This window comes from Melanaphis sacchari, unplaced genomic scaffold (assembly GCF_002803265.2).
Source record: "Melanaphis sacchari strain LSU unplaced genomic scaffold, SCAv2.0 Contig42_pilon_pilon, whole genome shotgun sequence".
Classification (NCBI taxonomy): Eukaryota; Metazoa; Arthropoda; class Insecta; order Hemiptera; family Aphididae; genus Melanaphis; species Melanaphis sacchari.
In genome coordinates, this window is record NW_020271275.1 from 2,602,288 (window position 1) to 2,620,022 (window position 17,735).

Genomic DNA, 17,735 nt, shown 5'->3' on the forward strand with positions numbered 1-17,735 from the left:
CAACGTCGCTGCTGTGACCCTAATAAAATACAAGTTGTAACCTGTGTATTCTTCAATACGGCTATCGTACGCACGAGATTGTGTGTGTGTGTGTGTGTTCACACATTTTTAGAACGATTATTTATTGATCGTGATTATGAACAATAATAATGAAATTTAATGTAATATTGTGTTTATTTTTATGGTTTATTTTAATAGAAATTTTTATGGATTTTATATTTTTACACTGTCTGTAACAAGAATAATTTTCTTAAAATTGTTTACATAATATATATTTTGAATATTACAAAAGTAGAACTTCGTAATAGTAAATTGCCACTCGTAAAAATGTATATGCTGAATATTGTTCGATGATATTAATTTCATGACTATAAAATTAACAATATATACACATATTACAAAGTTATAAATATATATATATATATATTTAATATGTGGTTGTTAAAAATGTAACACTTTAAAATATTAGACCTTTTTTCTTAAATTTTTCTTATAATAATAATATTTCTTTTTGAATTTAAACTGTATAAGATATATGTAGTTTACACAACTAATTTTGCAAAAAATGGTTTTTAAATCTCTAATCCATTGCGATTGGAAATTAGAACGATAAATTTTTAGTAAAAATAATAATGTGGAAGATTATCAAAATGTATTCTATTGAGTGTAATAATGTATTATCTTATTAGTTGAAGAATAAATATACATTTTCTTTTTCATATTACGATAAAATATAGTTTCTTCCAAAATATAATAAAAACACAATAATTTATATTTAAAATATAACGTGTTGTATGTGTAATGAAATATTGTTAGTGTTCAATTTTTCTTGTGTAATAATTTTGAACGGGAAATCACAAATGTAACAATTTTTAGAACATTTTATATTTAAAAAAATCACATTATCCATTTTGTTGTCGAGACAAATTTTACAAATTACACAAACAGTGCGTTATATCATAAAAACCAATTTTTAGTATGTCATTAAACTATATGAGTAATATTTTAAAGATGAATAAAATGTTGCAGTGACAACAAAATAAAACGACAAGACAATAAACATTTTCGTATTCATGAATATTTATAACATAATATATTGGGAACAATCCAATTTTATCGAACCAGAGGATTTAAACTTAAGATTATCATGTTCTTGCGTAATAATAAATTTTCAATTGAAAAAGTTAACTTCAAGTTAGTAGTACATATTATTATAAAATAATTATTTTCGTGATATATTTTCTCAAAAATAATCATATAAATAAGTTAGCAATAATTTTTCAATTTTTATTGTACTTTTAGTAAAGTAGGATAATATACTTTAACATGACGTGTATTTTTTTTTTTAAATATTTATTTAAATATTTAATTAACAAAAACCAAACATTTTATTTGTTGTAATTTTTAATTTTTAGATACCTGAGTATATGCTGATTTTCAAATAAGTAATATTAGTATATAAAAAATATTTATCGATAATACTTTTCCGAGGAATATCAAACACTTTTAATAATAAAACTAGATTAGTAAGTAAGTGATGTATTTATTCTTCATCATATAGTATAAATGTGTAATATAATAATGCAGGTGATGAATACTATAAAAACTAAACATTATTCTATAGTTACGCCCCAGTATTGCGTAGCCAATCAGAGCTCGTTTTCATATTTCTCCTTTCGTGAGTATAGATGTCATCAACAATAATAGACCCTCCAAGTCGACCTTATCTGCCTGTCGCAATAATGGGTGATTAAAAAGCATTGGATGGCCGTAGTTTGGTAAGTTTAGACAGTTTAGTCAATAATTATTAATATTATAATAAAGGTACTTTTTAACAGATATAAATAATTTTATTGTTGTAATACAATTATTTACCTACTTATTTAAAAATAAAACTTAACAACAGATGAGTAATTTCAATTGCGTAATTCTTTAATTTAAATTTTTATTATCTATTTACAAGACTGAATGTGCCATTCATATGAATTTTTTTTTTTTTTTGAATAAAAGGAGAAATAATTGAGTTAGGTATATATAAATTAGTTTTACATAACTTTTTAGACCCTAGTACACAAAAACAAATTAAATTTGATTGTTTATTACAAATTCAAAAATATTAGGTACTTACTTATTAAACGTTTTTATATATTTAAATATTTTTTTACTATGATTTTTATGAATTCAGGAATTTTGTTCTCAGATTTAATTTTAATTTTGATTAATTCATTAATTTCAACAGTAATTTGCTTTATCTTTTTGAAGATGAATTATTTTTAGATTTTTATCAACAAAAAATATTACGCAATGCTTTCAATATTCATTTTCTAATTTTAGAATAACATGCCAACTTCAAATATCTAAATAATATATTTATATAAATAAGAATAACAACAAACAGTTTTTTTAATGGTTTTTTTATTACATTTGCAGCTCTTGTTTTCATCTAATTATAACAAGATATATTTTCATCTGTTCATATTCAAATTAAAAAAAAAAAATCGTAAATGTTGTAAAATAATTGATGAACGTAAGTGAAATATTAATTACATAATTTAATACATTTAATAGTCTACTAACACCATTTTACCTTGAATTATGAACGTTTTACGTAACAAGAAAATGTTGTCAATATCTAATTTGTTTATCGTACCTAATCAGGCCGTAAAAAATCAGTTAAATTTCCAAGCGAGAGTTTGAAAAAAATTAACATAATTAAGTTAAAAAATAAAATTATATTTTCGTGCCACGCTATTCCATGGTGTCTTTTTTAAATAATAAAAATATTACAGTTTATTATTTATGTAATGGATTTTGCCTTATATATTTTACCATGACTGTAAAATAATAAAAATATATGCACAGCGTTCACTATACAGAAACACACTGCCTTTTGAAGAAAAAAATATTATTATTAAATATATTTCTTAATGACTTTAATGACTTTAAAAATTGTAAACCGAGATTTATGTACTCTGTTTTTTTTTTTTTAGTTTTATGTGTGTGCTTTGCGTTGTTGTGATCCAAATCCTCTATATACTTACTAAAATGTGTTTCAAATCAGAAGAAATATTACCAGAGCTTAACGTAAAAATATCGTAAAGTTTAACCTAACGTAGTACTCTAGCAGCCATTTTAGCGTTTTCACGATAGCTAACAATAGTACATGCAATTGTCATACGATATGATATTATGGAACAATGATGCGGATCCAATACAAATAACAATAGTTTTATTTTGTTTATACTGTAGAAAATAATAACAATAATAATATGTATGTATATATTATAAACGTTTCTTTGCTTTTAACATCGAAAGTTTAATGGAAACGTTTTTGTTTTTAAAATACCGTATTTTTTCTTTATTGCTAGACATTTTCTGATTTTTAAAAATAATTACTTCCTTAAATGCATCGTAATTTAAAAAATGAGAGATTTAATACATGTACGCCATTCTAAAAATGAAATTTACTGTAATATAGGTATCTAAATGAATACCACATCAGTGTATGTCTACAATTTTTTCATTCTTTAATAATTAATATTAAAGTTTTTTTTTCTTTTAATAATTATAGTAATGTAAAGATTAAATGAAATACACTATGACATGCATATGACGCATGTAATAGTTAATTGGTCAGACGCTTTTCATCATTGTTTTGACTTTAGAGCCGAGCTCAGCGTACATAAGCTTTCGCAAGATAGTCGTATATAGTTTAAATTAAAATCACTGTTATACATTGTTTATTATTTTATTTAATAAAAACACACAGTTACGGCAATCCAAACTAACAGCCTATGTCAGTTTACCCTCCCTTCTTCATCACTAAAAAATCTTTAAATTAAACATTTAATATAAAGCCTGGTAGATATAATATTATAGAATAATATGTAAAATAGCATAATGTAAAAATATTAAAAAAAAACGCTTTATTTTCATATTTTTAAGACCTTTCACAATAAATCTCATACGCGATGACATCCCCTCTTTTAATCTTTTTACAAATGGAATAAACGTGAAGGATTTATTTTTCAAGATTTGCCATAATTTATATGTCAATTTAATGTTTCAGATCGCATTCATTTTTCGTCATGTCAAGAAATCTATTTTATATTTACTTCATTATGATAATTTTATGTTTAAATATTGACAACGCCGAGCCACTGCAATGAACTTAATCTATCACGAAAAACATAAGTCGTTGTTCTTCATAAAAATTTGGTTCTAAGAATGTTAGATTTATGCAATATTTTATTAATAATTATGGTTGCATTTATAAAGTATATGCAAATATTGTAAAATTCACAGTGACTTAAATTCCAGTAAATTACTATAGAAAATAATCGAATCATAATATTTAGTTACTCAGCACTCTAACTAGTATAAAAAACACTCACTATCCAACTGATATTACGAGAAATGTACAGATCATTAGTTACATCGTCCGTATAAACAACAAATATATCTCTTTTTTTACGGATTCAGGTCACAGCAACAAAACTGGCAACGATAAAGCCAACAATTCGGCAAAACTTGCACACGTTTCGCCTAATGCAATACCCGTACACAGTCTAACATATATATAAGTTAAAAAAATATATAAAATAATCTTCCTCTAGACATTTGACCAAAATTATTGACTAAATTTAATTAAACTAAAATATCATATATCTCACATCTTCTTCTACCCCTAAATATTTCACCCAAATACTAGGGACTCTTTTTAATTGACACCAAATAGGAAAAACCTCGATAACCCACGGTCACTTGATGTCAAGCGGGAACCTCATTCATGCAACACATGTAGTTTAATGTCACAACACAGACCTTATTTTGAATAATATTTTGAAACTGTGCATAATTTTAGTCGTTGTTCAGTTATATATTCAATAATATCAAGTTTTCATAAAAAAAAATTACGATATATGAACGGCCGTCTTGTTAGTTAGTGGGTATCGTTACAACTATCTGGTACTACGGTTGTAGTTGTTTGCTGCAATTTGTCTAATGTCTGTCAAACATTGACCATCAATTAAATTTTCTGTCAGAAATATAGTCATAGTATTTTAACTGTTTATGAGCTATAAAATTGAAAATACAATATGTACAAAACGCAGAACACTAATGACGTAACAGAATATAACTGTTTTGTTTAAAAGCACATTTTTTTTTTTCTTAGTTAGTATTTTAATTTTCATGAACCAATTTTAGAAATGATTAATTTTTAATAAAAAGTATTATAATTTTAGTTTTTTGCATTAGGTACCTTAAAGTAATACAACTAGATCTTGCTATCAGTAATCGCCTCTAAAGTTTAAAACCTAAGCATTTTTAATGCCTCAAAATGAGACGATAGACAAAAAAAATCTCAGATTATAATATAATATTATAAAATCTATATATTCATTGCTTTGCTCAGAAGCTAAAATAAATAAACCATTATAGATTTTAATTTTCGTTTCGGAAATTTCAAAACTAGATAATTGTAAGCATTATCACTAATATCAATAATTCAATCGAATTCTCGCATGATACTAAAATGTGTAATTTAGGTTTATATTATTGTTATTATTATAACGATTGTTTTTGTAACGGTTTTGTGTTGTTTGTTTAATTCAGTGCGTAAACAAAACAGAATTCTGCAAAAGACGTTATAACTATATATTCGTATATAGGTCACGCGCGGGTAATAGTTAAACTTATTTACGCAAGCCTGATACATATATATATATATATATATATATATATGCGTATATTATGTAAAATTATTATCTTTCGTTAAAACACAAAATAATATTGTAGATAGGTAGAGGTACACGATATTATCCGACCTGACCTCGTGAAAATATAATTTTTTTATGAACTTTTCTACGGTACTTCAATTTAATTTCTCTGAGTCTATTAAAAACTTTTTCACGGGGGGCAAAGTCATCATCAGTCATCACAGTCACCCATAATAGACGTGCATAAATTACATTAGAGTGGAAATTTCGAAAACTCTTTAGTGAAGTAATATGCGCGTAAACATGCATAATGTAATCATTTTTCCCTTATTATATTTAAGCACACTTTTTAATCATTTATTTTATAGCATATAGTAAATATCTTAATTAAAATATATATTTTTAAACAACACACCATTAGTAAATTGGTTACGAAATAATAGTTATTGTTGTACATTACGAATTTATCCGTCCGAAAAAAAAAGGATGTCCATATTAATAACATTTATAGTGTTACCGGACTTGATCACAAATTTTAGTGACTGTTTGTTATGTTCTGTTTTTCGTTCTTGTTTGTAATTTGAATTAATTTTAATAATAAATTACTAAATCATTATATACTGGAAATGTTAATGTGTCTTTATTACAACGCAATTATTAAGTAGCTATAAATATATTATGTATGTATCTATTACATATATTTAATAATTTAAATTTATATAAAATAAGCTGTAGTACGTGCACAAAACTTATATTTTGATTGAGAATAACATTTTAATCATATTATTCATGCTTAATGATTTTTATTTTTTTTACACAATATCAATATTTAATACTATAGATGACATTCGTTTTAAATATTACACTACTTAATAATCTCCCTATGTGTTATGTTATATTGTATATTATTAATTATAAAATCATTAAAAAGTGATGATAAACAGATTAAAGTACAAACTACTAATCAACAATCAAATAACTATTATTGGATAAACCACATATAGTATAATAAGTAATATACTCCTCTAATCAAATATTAATGTGTTTTATTTTTAAATTTTAATTGCATTAAGTATTATTGATTAATAGTATTTTTTTTTTATTTTTTTTTTGAATAATTGGTTCGGATTAGATCCAACTTTAAAAGTCAGAATTCTTAACACTACTTATTATATTAAACATAACAATAATAATTTATCCAATATTAAAAATAGGCAAATAATATTAATTATAATAAAACAAAAATATTATTGTTTGAGTATTTAGATTTAAATATTTATCGGTATAAGACGTCGAAAATATTTATAGATCTAAAGAACATTTGAAATTAGATTTGGCCGTCTTTCGTGTAATAAATATAGGTATGTACAAAATTGCACGTTTAATAATTAGTACAATAATAGTGACTATAATAGTATATAAATTGTATATAAACACATGCACGAGTGGTTGCAGTTTTCATGCATATAGAACTGTTGTTAATAAGTGCGTTGTGAAATTGAACGTTCGTTTCGTATAATATAATAATCTCGCGCGAATATATACATTATATAATACGTAGATACTATTTATATGAATTTTGTAGGATGATGAATTTTTTTGTTTCGTAGAATTTATTATCCACAATTTTCGTCGTTCAATATCCAATTACACGCGTATGTACGTTTAGAACGGATTAAAATCCCATAGCTACATATATAATAATAGTTGTATATTATGATATAAGTACAAGTAGTAATTTTATTATCATTATTATTAACTGTAACGTTATCAAAACGCAATATATTATAATTTATATCATCCATGCGCTATCTTAATGCAGACAATACAATAATAACTGACTCGGACATAATATACTGCCAATTACTATAAAATAGTACGATATAGGTGTCTAGTGTCTACTGTCTATGTATTGAGTGTTCGGATTTTTTTCCGTCAATAAATTATTATTATATTAAAATAAATTTTTAAAATGTGGTTTGGGAGTTAGGTCTCAAAATGATCGATAAGAAAATAAACTAAAAATGTTAGAGTAGGCATCACCCCAATCCCCTCAACTATGATTATTATCATATTGGTATACAAATAAAAACTATTTTTTACATAAATTATACATTCTATACATTAGATATATATTTATTTATTTAACAAAAAGTTAAGCAAACAAATTAATTTACTTATAAGTTCATAAAATATTTATATATAAAGCCATATTATATTTTTACTACATTTTCTATCGAAAAACAAAAATTATTCTTATAGTCTACGTTTATATACGTATACAATTTTTAATGATATTTTTTTTCAATTATCTACATTGGGTTTAATTTCAAAGTTGTAGAAAAAATTATATTTACTTAATACATAATTGATGAGAACTCGATTTTAGGGGATTTGGAATAGTTTTATGAGGTTTAAGCCCCCGTCCCCAGTCTCCTCAATCGTTATACACATATACTTTAAGATTGAGACTATAGGAGGTGAGTAGAGGGTTATAAACCTAAAAAGCTTGGTTTGTATGTCATTTATTGTCACAGACCGCAAAACGCATATACGCTGTATAAATATTAAATATAATGTATATTATATTTGCCAGAGTTGAAATTCGAATAAACTTTTGTAAAGATACAACAAATACATTTTTTTTACAACAAGACTTGTCATGCTGTGTATGGGCATTATTATAAAAAAGTGATAATAAAATGTGTTTAATGTGATAAAAAAATAAGAAAACCATTAACGCATGTGAAAGAGAGTTCAACATTATTATCGATTTTAAATACAGAGTTAAAAAACTTGCAGTCTAGCAGAAAATTGTGTAGTTTACACCCTGTGTTGTTATTTCATTACTTATTGTAGAAGAAAAATAAGTAATAAGCTAATAGTTATGCTATTACAAATGTATTTATTCTTTGTTGTTGTATTTGAAAGTTGAAACAATTAATGTATATAAAATATTTAGATAGTCCAACGAATAGCAATTCGCTGTGACATATTAAAAATAATTAAATAAGTACAAACTATTAAAAAAAAAAAAAAAACAACACTTTTGTCGTCCTTAAAAATGTTTTGCCTGGGATGATCGTTCAATTTTCAACCTTTCCACTACCATAAAAGCGGCATTAAATTTTCGATTTATCACAGTCGTCCGCTGCGTATGAAATATTCTGATTAAAAAAAAAAAAAACAATCATACACGTTTTTGGGAGAAATGAAAATTAAAACGTGAATTAATAATATTTGAACCGGGAGCCGGTATCGTCGAACGATTATTGGATTGTATTGTTTTTAATTTCGAAATGAAAATGTTTGATTTCGTTCAAATGGAAGAGCATAATTGGTTTAAAAGTGATTTTATCGATGCTAAATATAAATTATTATATATACTAGATGACATGACGTCGCGTTGTATTAGTTATGTTCGTTCTTAAATTTGAAATATTTTGAACATTGTAGTACGTAAACAAAATTATTTTGTGTTAGCGTTAAACCATCATTATTTATTTAAAAGTAATTCGAGTAGGTAGTTATAACAAAGATGAATAAACAAAATAATTAATAAATAAACAGCTTTCGATGTTTGCGAAAATGCTGCAGAGAGTATAACACAATAATATATATTATGATGTGTCTAGTAGATTTGATGGTTTAAACTGTCACGATACTGTATTATATAATTTAACATACTCGTAATGGATACGTCATAGATGGATACTATATGATTTCATCAATGCAAAGTATCAAAATCATTTACATTGTAAAATATAACATTATATACTTCGCACTGACGTAATGGTCATTTATAATCGAAATTAAAATTATTCATAGAATCGTGTACGTAAATATCTTTATAACGACGGCATATCGTGCTGGACAAGGTAACCTATGTTTATATCGTCAATATCGTAATATGACAACATCAAGCTGACTTGCGAATTTACCTCCTAATTATAATTTGTACTGGAAAATTAATATTTTCAATTTTTTCATTTGGACTAGATATAGGTATGCAGATTTTATTAAAATATATCATAAAAGATTATTACTTTGATGGCTGTGCATGCGCTGCCGACTCGTAAACAATTTCTTCACAACGGCATACGTGTGAAAACTGAAAAGAGCTTGGTTTTTTTGAAATCAATAGTCACTGTGAACTTTTTAAATTTTCTGAAAAAATATTTGGCAAAAGTTAGTTTAGAAATCCGTCGTGACGTATAACAGAGTAGTGCAGTAGCCAGTAAGTAGTAGAAATAGTAGTAGTAGTAGTAGTAGAAGTGGTGGTTTTTGTAGTACAGTATAGTACTAGAGTAGTGGTTTTAGTGGCGTACAGGGATTTTAGGTCGGACAGTGTTTTCTTTTTATTTATTTCTTTTTTATATATAAAGACTTATTGCGTGTCTCTGATGGACTTTGACTCTTCACATTATCGATCAAAAATTTAAAAATGTATTTATTACTTTATTTCTCCACATTTTTTCATTATTAAAAATGAATAACGTGCAGAGATGTAGCACACGGGTGAAAATATGAAATAAACATAATATATTCGGGGTCACTAAAGTATATAACTAAAGGTAATATAGTCGGGTAAGTCTTATAGTCTTATAACTTTATAAAACACTATATTATATTTAATCATAGTCGTATATATACTAAGTATACACTTGAAGTGAACGCCTCACCATAGATGTTTTACATTTTGATTTTGACCGAAGATTAGTGTCATTACCATACAATTTTGGTTCTGTACACGCAAAAGAGTGATGGCCAACGACATAATTTGAAATATGAAGTTCATATGTCCTTAATATTTTGTAATTTTATATAGCTAATAATATTTGAATATTTTTTCGATTTATCTTAATATTATTGATTTTATAAAAATAAACAATTTAATATTCATATTATTATAAAATCAACGGACATACGTAATATATTAATATCAATGAATCCTGTTTCTCTAGCTACAGTGTATGTGTGACACGTGTGCTATTTTTTTTTTTTAGTAACAGTGTGTAAATAAAATATTATTCAAATAATATATGCTCCTCTTTATAAAACTGTTTTTAGTTCACCAAGGCACTGTATCGGTAGGGAGGTGGACGGTTGAACGCGAGTGTAAATGGCTATAGGCCATCGAAAAAAATTTATTCATCTAAAATATATATTATGATATAAAACATACATATACATTTACCATAACGTGATACATTAACCTAAAAAAATAATTATTTTAAAAATTATTGGCGTGTTGTAAATATTTTAATTTAATTTTAAATGGTTAAATAACAACATTTTTCTTAAAATAAATTAATATTTTACTATTTTACAGTTACCGTCGAAGTTGTTCATACAAGTATTTTACTTTTTCAAAGCTTACATGCATTTTTAACTCCTCATTCCAAAGCAGAATAAAATTGTTGAAATACTTTGAAGGATAAAAATCGAATTTCGGACGAGTAGTTAATGAGTAATTATTAGTATTTAAAATATAATCGAATGGAGTTGATTGATAGAGCAGTTTCCCCTAAAAAATATTGACTCACTTCTCAGCTCGTCAGATCTTTGAAACATTTTGAAAAAAAAAAAATGATATAATTTTTTCAAAAATGTCATGCTTTAACGACTTAAAACAATTTTAAATATATTATTTTCAAAAACGGCAGGGTTTTTATTTTTTATTTTTTTAATAATGAATTTCTGAAGTCAAATTGATAATCCCTTATGCATTGTACACAAACACACGACTGACGCGTTTTATATAATGAGTTAAATTATTCGTCACCGCGTCTGTTAGGAATAATAACGATAATATGCGCGTGAGCTCGTAATAGATGTGCGTACGTATGTCCACGTGCTTGTTTTCGCGGTATGTTCGTCTTTTTTGGCGAAGGGTTGACAGCCACCGAAGCCGACGGGGTAGTAGTTATATATGCGTTTAAATAGTATGAGCACTGATTTATCGTGTTCCGGACAAGACCGCGCAATGTACCACCGTATATTATAATAATAATATATAAACGTCCGCGCCTGGATGTGTGTATAATATATATTATATGTATATTGTAAATACGCTTTCGAAACGATATCCAGTTTTTCGCGAGGTTATAATAATAGCTCGCGGCGTGGAACATAAATATAAAACGCGCGTGCACCGACTTTCCCGCCGGTGTCTTCTGCGGATGATACGTTTTTGGCTGTGTACGGCCGCGGCAAGTTACACCCCGGTGTAAAAAACATAAACCACACACATATGTATGAAAGCCATATTTTTATATTTTTTTTTTTTATTTTTATCATTCGGACCTTATCAGGAACTACGTGTACATAATATCGTTGTTATCGTACATTATATTGTGCGTGCACGTTCGTCTACGGGTATGGTCATAATAATATTATGTGCGCATTGGCGTAGGCTTATTCTACACGTGATATTATGATATTAAAATATACGCGTCGTGTTTTTATATAGATTTTATTATTGCCGACCCTTCGGTGGCTGGTCTTTTTACGCCGTAGCGAATTCTGCAGCATCGTCAACATTATCATTGGTTTTACTGCGACTATTCCGGTTGTCCCGGTATATTACAGATATGTTATACCTGTCCTATTCCGTAAAAGCTCCAAGTGTAGCCGTTGATATTTATATCGATTGAAAAATTCGTCCAGTCGGTATGATATATACTATGTTATATTATACTTGTATACTAAGTGATGCATTGAACGTAACACAGTTATTTGACTTATTATTTCAAAAACCATTAACGTATCAGATATTATTTTTTATACAGAATGGTAAGTCATTGTAAAACAATACATTTTAAAAATAAGATGTATGTATTATCGCTATAATTTTTTTAAATCTTTTTATTGATTACATGAATTTTTAATTTCTTATTGTTAAGAAAAACACTTTTTGGAGTATACTGATTTATAAAAATTGAATTTTGGATAAAGCTTATAAGTAGACCAACAAGTTTTTAAAGTTTTGATGAGTACCATAGCGATTAAGTTAGAGATATCCTGTTGGTTTATTACTTTGTTAGTCTAAGTATTAAATACGCACAAGTATTAAACTAATTGTCGGGAAATTAATTTTTTTAGATCAAAATATTCTAAATACTATTTTGTTGGAAAGTATGGAATTAAAAATGAATGTTGTCATTCAAAATCGTGAAAACACTTAAAAATTAAAAATTTTTACAAATAATACAAAATATAACTATTTTCTAATAGTATTGTTTTGTAATAACTAAAATTATATAAAAAAAAATATTTTCAAAAATATTGTGTTTTCTACTTTTCTGAAATCATCAGCGTCTTACATTAAATTGGTTATCCAGTAAATATACTTTATAACAATATACGAGTATATTTTTTAAATACGTCACATTTGTATATATTATGTTATATATTATATTAGACAATCATTTAAGCTATTTAAACAAGCGCAAAGTTTTATAAGGTGCTAACTTGATAATGTATGTACTCACAAAATACTGGTTTAATATGTATTTTAAGACTGTAAAAAAAATTTCAATTTGTTTTTAATAATTTACCTAGGAAAATTTAAATGTGATCACAATTATTATTTTTTTTCCTGGTTTAAATTATTAATAGCTTATTAATTAATAATTTTATACCAATATATAAAATATATTTTTTTTTCTTTCTAGTTCAATCTAAAATTTCTCTACAAAGACCAGAGTGAAAAATAATAAGTTCAGTTCTAAAAATATAATTTAACATTGGTATAAATCGTAGGTTTGCCTGAAATATGTTTATTCTTAAAATAAATATTTCTGATTTTTAACACTGAATATTATATTGTTTTTTTAAACCATATTATGATTTCCAACATTATACAGTATAATATATATGCGCATTAATATCTATATTATGATCAAACAGCACGACAAAAACTGCACCGTACCACGTGGCACACCCAAATCTTGCAGCTATATATTTTAATCTTGAAAATAGACAACTTTTTTCTTTTTAAATTTTTTTTTTTTATATATATAAATATATCAAATCACTACGCGTATAAACTTTGTACTCGAGTTTCACGATTCGCCGCGTCGGCTTCCGCAGTCTGTTGAGCAAATATTATACGCTCGAGTTTAAACGGTTTTAATATGCTACTATACAGTATACATATAGAATTATATGTATATATATATATATATATTTATTATGGTATATACGTTTTTGAAATATTATCATAATATTTCGTAAGCAACTCTTCTTCACGTGGCTATAATATTATATTTTATAGTCTAATTTTTACTACATATACTTCCTATATACATTAAAATATAATAACATCAGTACCTATGTTTTATACACTGCTGTTTTGTATACGAATCGTATAATAATTCTTTAAGTTAATAAATTAATATTTAGTATAATATTCAAGGTGCTGCAATTGAGCCATTTCGTTTCACAATAATGGTATATTTAACAAGAAAAAAAAATCATCTTCAAAATCAATACCTATCATGGTTATTTCATGTGAATAAATAACTTTTAATAATTTATTTAGTCGATAATGGTTATAGAATATAGAATATAAATCATGATAATACGTTTCTATAATATATTTAATATTTTTAATATGGTAACTGTAATATTATAATAGGTTACTCAAAACATAACATTTTTTTTTTTTTATATTTTATTTACAAATTATTATTTATTATCTATTCTATAATATTTTACGGAACGTTACTAAATTACCTGCTTTTACCAAATGGTAGATTGTTATAGATATTCTACTGAAAAAAACTGTAGTATTTAATGTGATAAATGTGTTTTTATATTAATATTCGTGCGTACCTACATCCATACTTAAAAAGTGACGAACGTCAAATACACGCAAACATAATATACACAATATACCTAATATTTAGGTACAATAGGTACTTATGTACTCATAGATACCGTGTGCCCTAACTACTATCCAATCGACTTTTTTTTTTAACAGTTTACCACCTAATTTCATGTTTTACATTTACCTAATTTAAAACTATAAAAATACAGTGCACATAATTATAGTTCAAAGTTACAAACATCAAACGTTTTATGTTATATATCATATGATTTTTTTTTTAGTTTTACTTTAAATGAAAAATAAAATGTTATAAACTTAAAATAGTAATAAATGTAATCAACAATCAAACTTCTTAATATAAGCAATTCGACTTTCGATTATATTATATTATGTAGCTACATCGTAATTTATATTTCAGTTAAAAGTAAAAATGTAATTATTTACATAAAACCTTCTGATACTATACATTTTGTTTAATAATATGATTATGAGCTTGACAAAAGGATTTTTTTCTTCACAAAAGCGTTCACGCTATTTCATTTACTACGTTGTCAAACTTCTTGTCGTCGAATACTGCAACTATTAAAAGCGTTGTTTATTTTTTTTCAATGGACCTAATACTCGCTCACCGTACAATTACGGAAACAGCTGGTCAAAGTCATGTTTATAATAATGAAGTACATAATATAAAATATTATTTCGTCAACATCCAAACTGTTATTATACTATTGTAAAAGCTCGTTGTCTTCACGCGCTATCTTAAAATATTTTATATGTATAATAATAGGCGCGTCGTCTTGGGTATCAAGTATAATATAAAAATATAGAAATGCCTTGAATTGTCATCAATTCAACTGAATGAAAACGAATTCGATTATCGTTGTCGTTGACTCTGTATAATATATATAAAGTCAGAACGGGCGTCAAGGACCTATTCGTTGTGGACCCAACCGATTTATGGTGGTGTGTGGAAGGGGGTGGGAGAGAAAGAAGCATTTATACGATATTATTAAAACGACTGCAGACGATCGACCAGAGGCGGATTGCGAGAACTTAAAAATTATATGTTTATTCTGCCCCCGCAGTACTGCATAGAGTGCAAACTTCAATATTATAATAGTATACAATAAATAAGTATGTATAATGTACATGTACTGCAATACTTACGAGTATTTGCCAATATAGTAATATGTTATATAATTGTATCATATACGCTGTCGTCGGATATAATCGACACTAAAACTGTGCAGTTAATTTTGAAAGTCATTTCTCAAAGTATTATTGCGGCAAGAGTGGTGAATGACAATAATTAAACAACCGTATAAACAAATTGTTCAAAAATACGCGATTAAAATAGAAAAAAAACTTTAAAAAAAAATTGCACAATATAGGCGGTTTCAAGGCGGGCCGTGCAGAGCATTAGCCCCGCCCCTGATCAGTTTTAAGCTTGACCAATTATTTTAAATTAATAACTATCATACAGTACAATTTTAGCAACTCTTCAAAGACGACAAAATAACGTGTTCTAAAATTAAATCGGTAGAACTATTGGCTTGCTTAGGCACTTTGAATCGGTTGATTAATTTCTTTCATAGACCCATTAAAAGATTTGGGAGGGGGAAGAATAAATAATGAAAATTAAATGAATTATATGTAAAAATGTTTACGAATTTTTAGTATTTTGTACAATATGGTATTCATATTATATATTAGTAGTATTTATCTGTTTTGAAAAACAAAGCTTCTGAATTTTTACTAATTGATCGAGGGTGGGCCATATCCAATCCCGAAAACGTTCTCCTATAGAATACGCCGTATTATAATAAGATAATGACAGTATTCAATAACAACTGTATGCCTATATCGATTTTTTTTGTACATCCAAAAACATTTGTGTCAAAATTCAACCATAGATAAAATTATACCCGCAAAAAGACAATATTATTTTTCACGTATATCGTAATAAAAATTCGACAATATTCCGATGGAACGGCGGCGGCGGGGCGAACGCGTTTTCGTTCAAAGTTGTGGGCCACAAGCGCGCCCGTGTGCACGTGTATCGAAAAAACCTATATAAGGTAATTGGGGGGTGGCGGCGGCGGTGGCGGCGGCGGCGGCGTATGTGAATGAGCGAGCGCGGCCAGAGGAGAGATAGCGTTGGGGGGTGGACGGTATTTTAAGGCGAGGCGAGACGAGGCGAAGCGTCACAAGGTGGCGGCGGCGGAGGTCGCGAACGAGTATTACGCGGGTATAGGCGGGCGACGAAGACGGGGTCGTGACGCGGACGGAGTGGCGGGTTTCGGGTGGCCCGTGCCGAATCAATACGGCGCGCGCGGCGTACAACTATGCGCGACCGCCGTCGACCCCGCCACCGCGCGACGTTCGCGAGAGTGTCGGTGCGCGCCAAGCGGAATACCCGGCGGCGGCGGTGGCGGCGGCGCGGTGCTTCTCGTCGCCCAGCTGCCGGAGCGCGCAAACAACCCTGGAGAAAGCTCTCCGGGACCGCGGCGCGCACGGACAATCGCGCTCGCGGACGGACGGTCGCTCGCGCACCACACACACGCGCACACCCGCACACCCGCACAGCAGACCCACACACACACACACACACACACACACACACACACACACACACACATATCTATACCCAGCACACCTATACACCGACACACGCAATACGCACGCGCGTGCGAACACGCTTTTTCCTATATTTCCGGTCCTTTTTATTCTACATCTACTCTCGCTCCGCGGCATCTCTCTTTCGGCCGCTCGAGCGCGCGCGTCCTCTCTCGCGCCCTCGTCGTCGTCATTGTCTCTCTCTTTCTCTCTCTCTCTCGCCAACCGTCCGCAAGGCGCACAGCGCGCGCGTCGCACTCTGCACCGCGTAAAGGTACGTCGCGTACGTGTGTATACGCGCGCCCGGCTCCGCGGACATATCCCGGCCAGAGTCGTCCGTCGCCGTTAAAACAGGTATTAATAATAGTAATATTGTTTGACGCGTAAGACGGGCCAGCAGACGGCACGCCACAGTCGCAGGTCGTGTCAGTGATTTTTCGTACGTTTTTCCCCGGCAACCGACGAGTCCGGCCGGCCGTGCGACACCCGGGAAAGCCGGCAGAGGAAAAGGCGACGGTGGCGGTCGGCCAGCCCCGCACCACCACCACCACCACCACCCCCACACG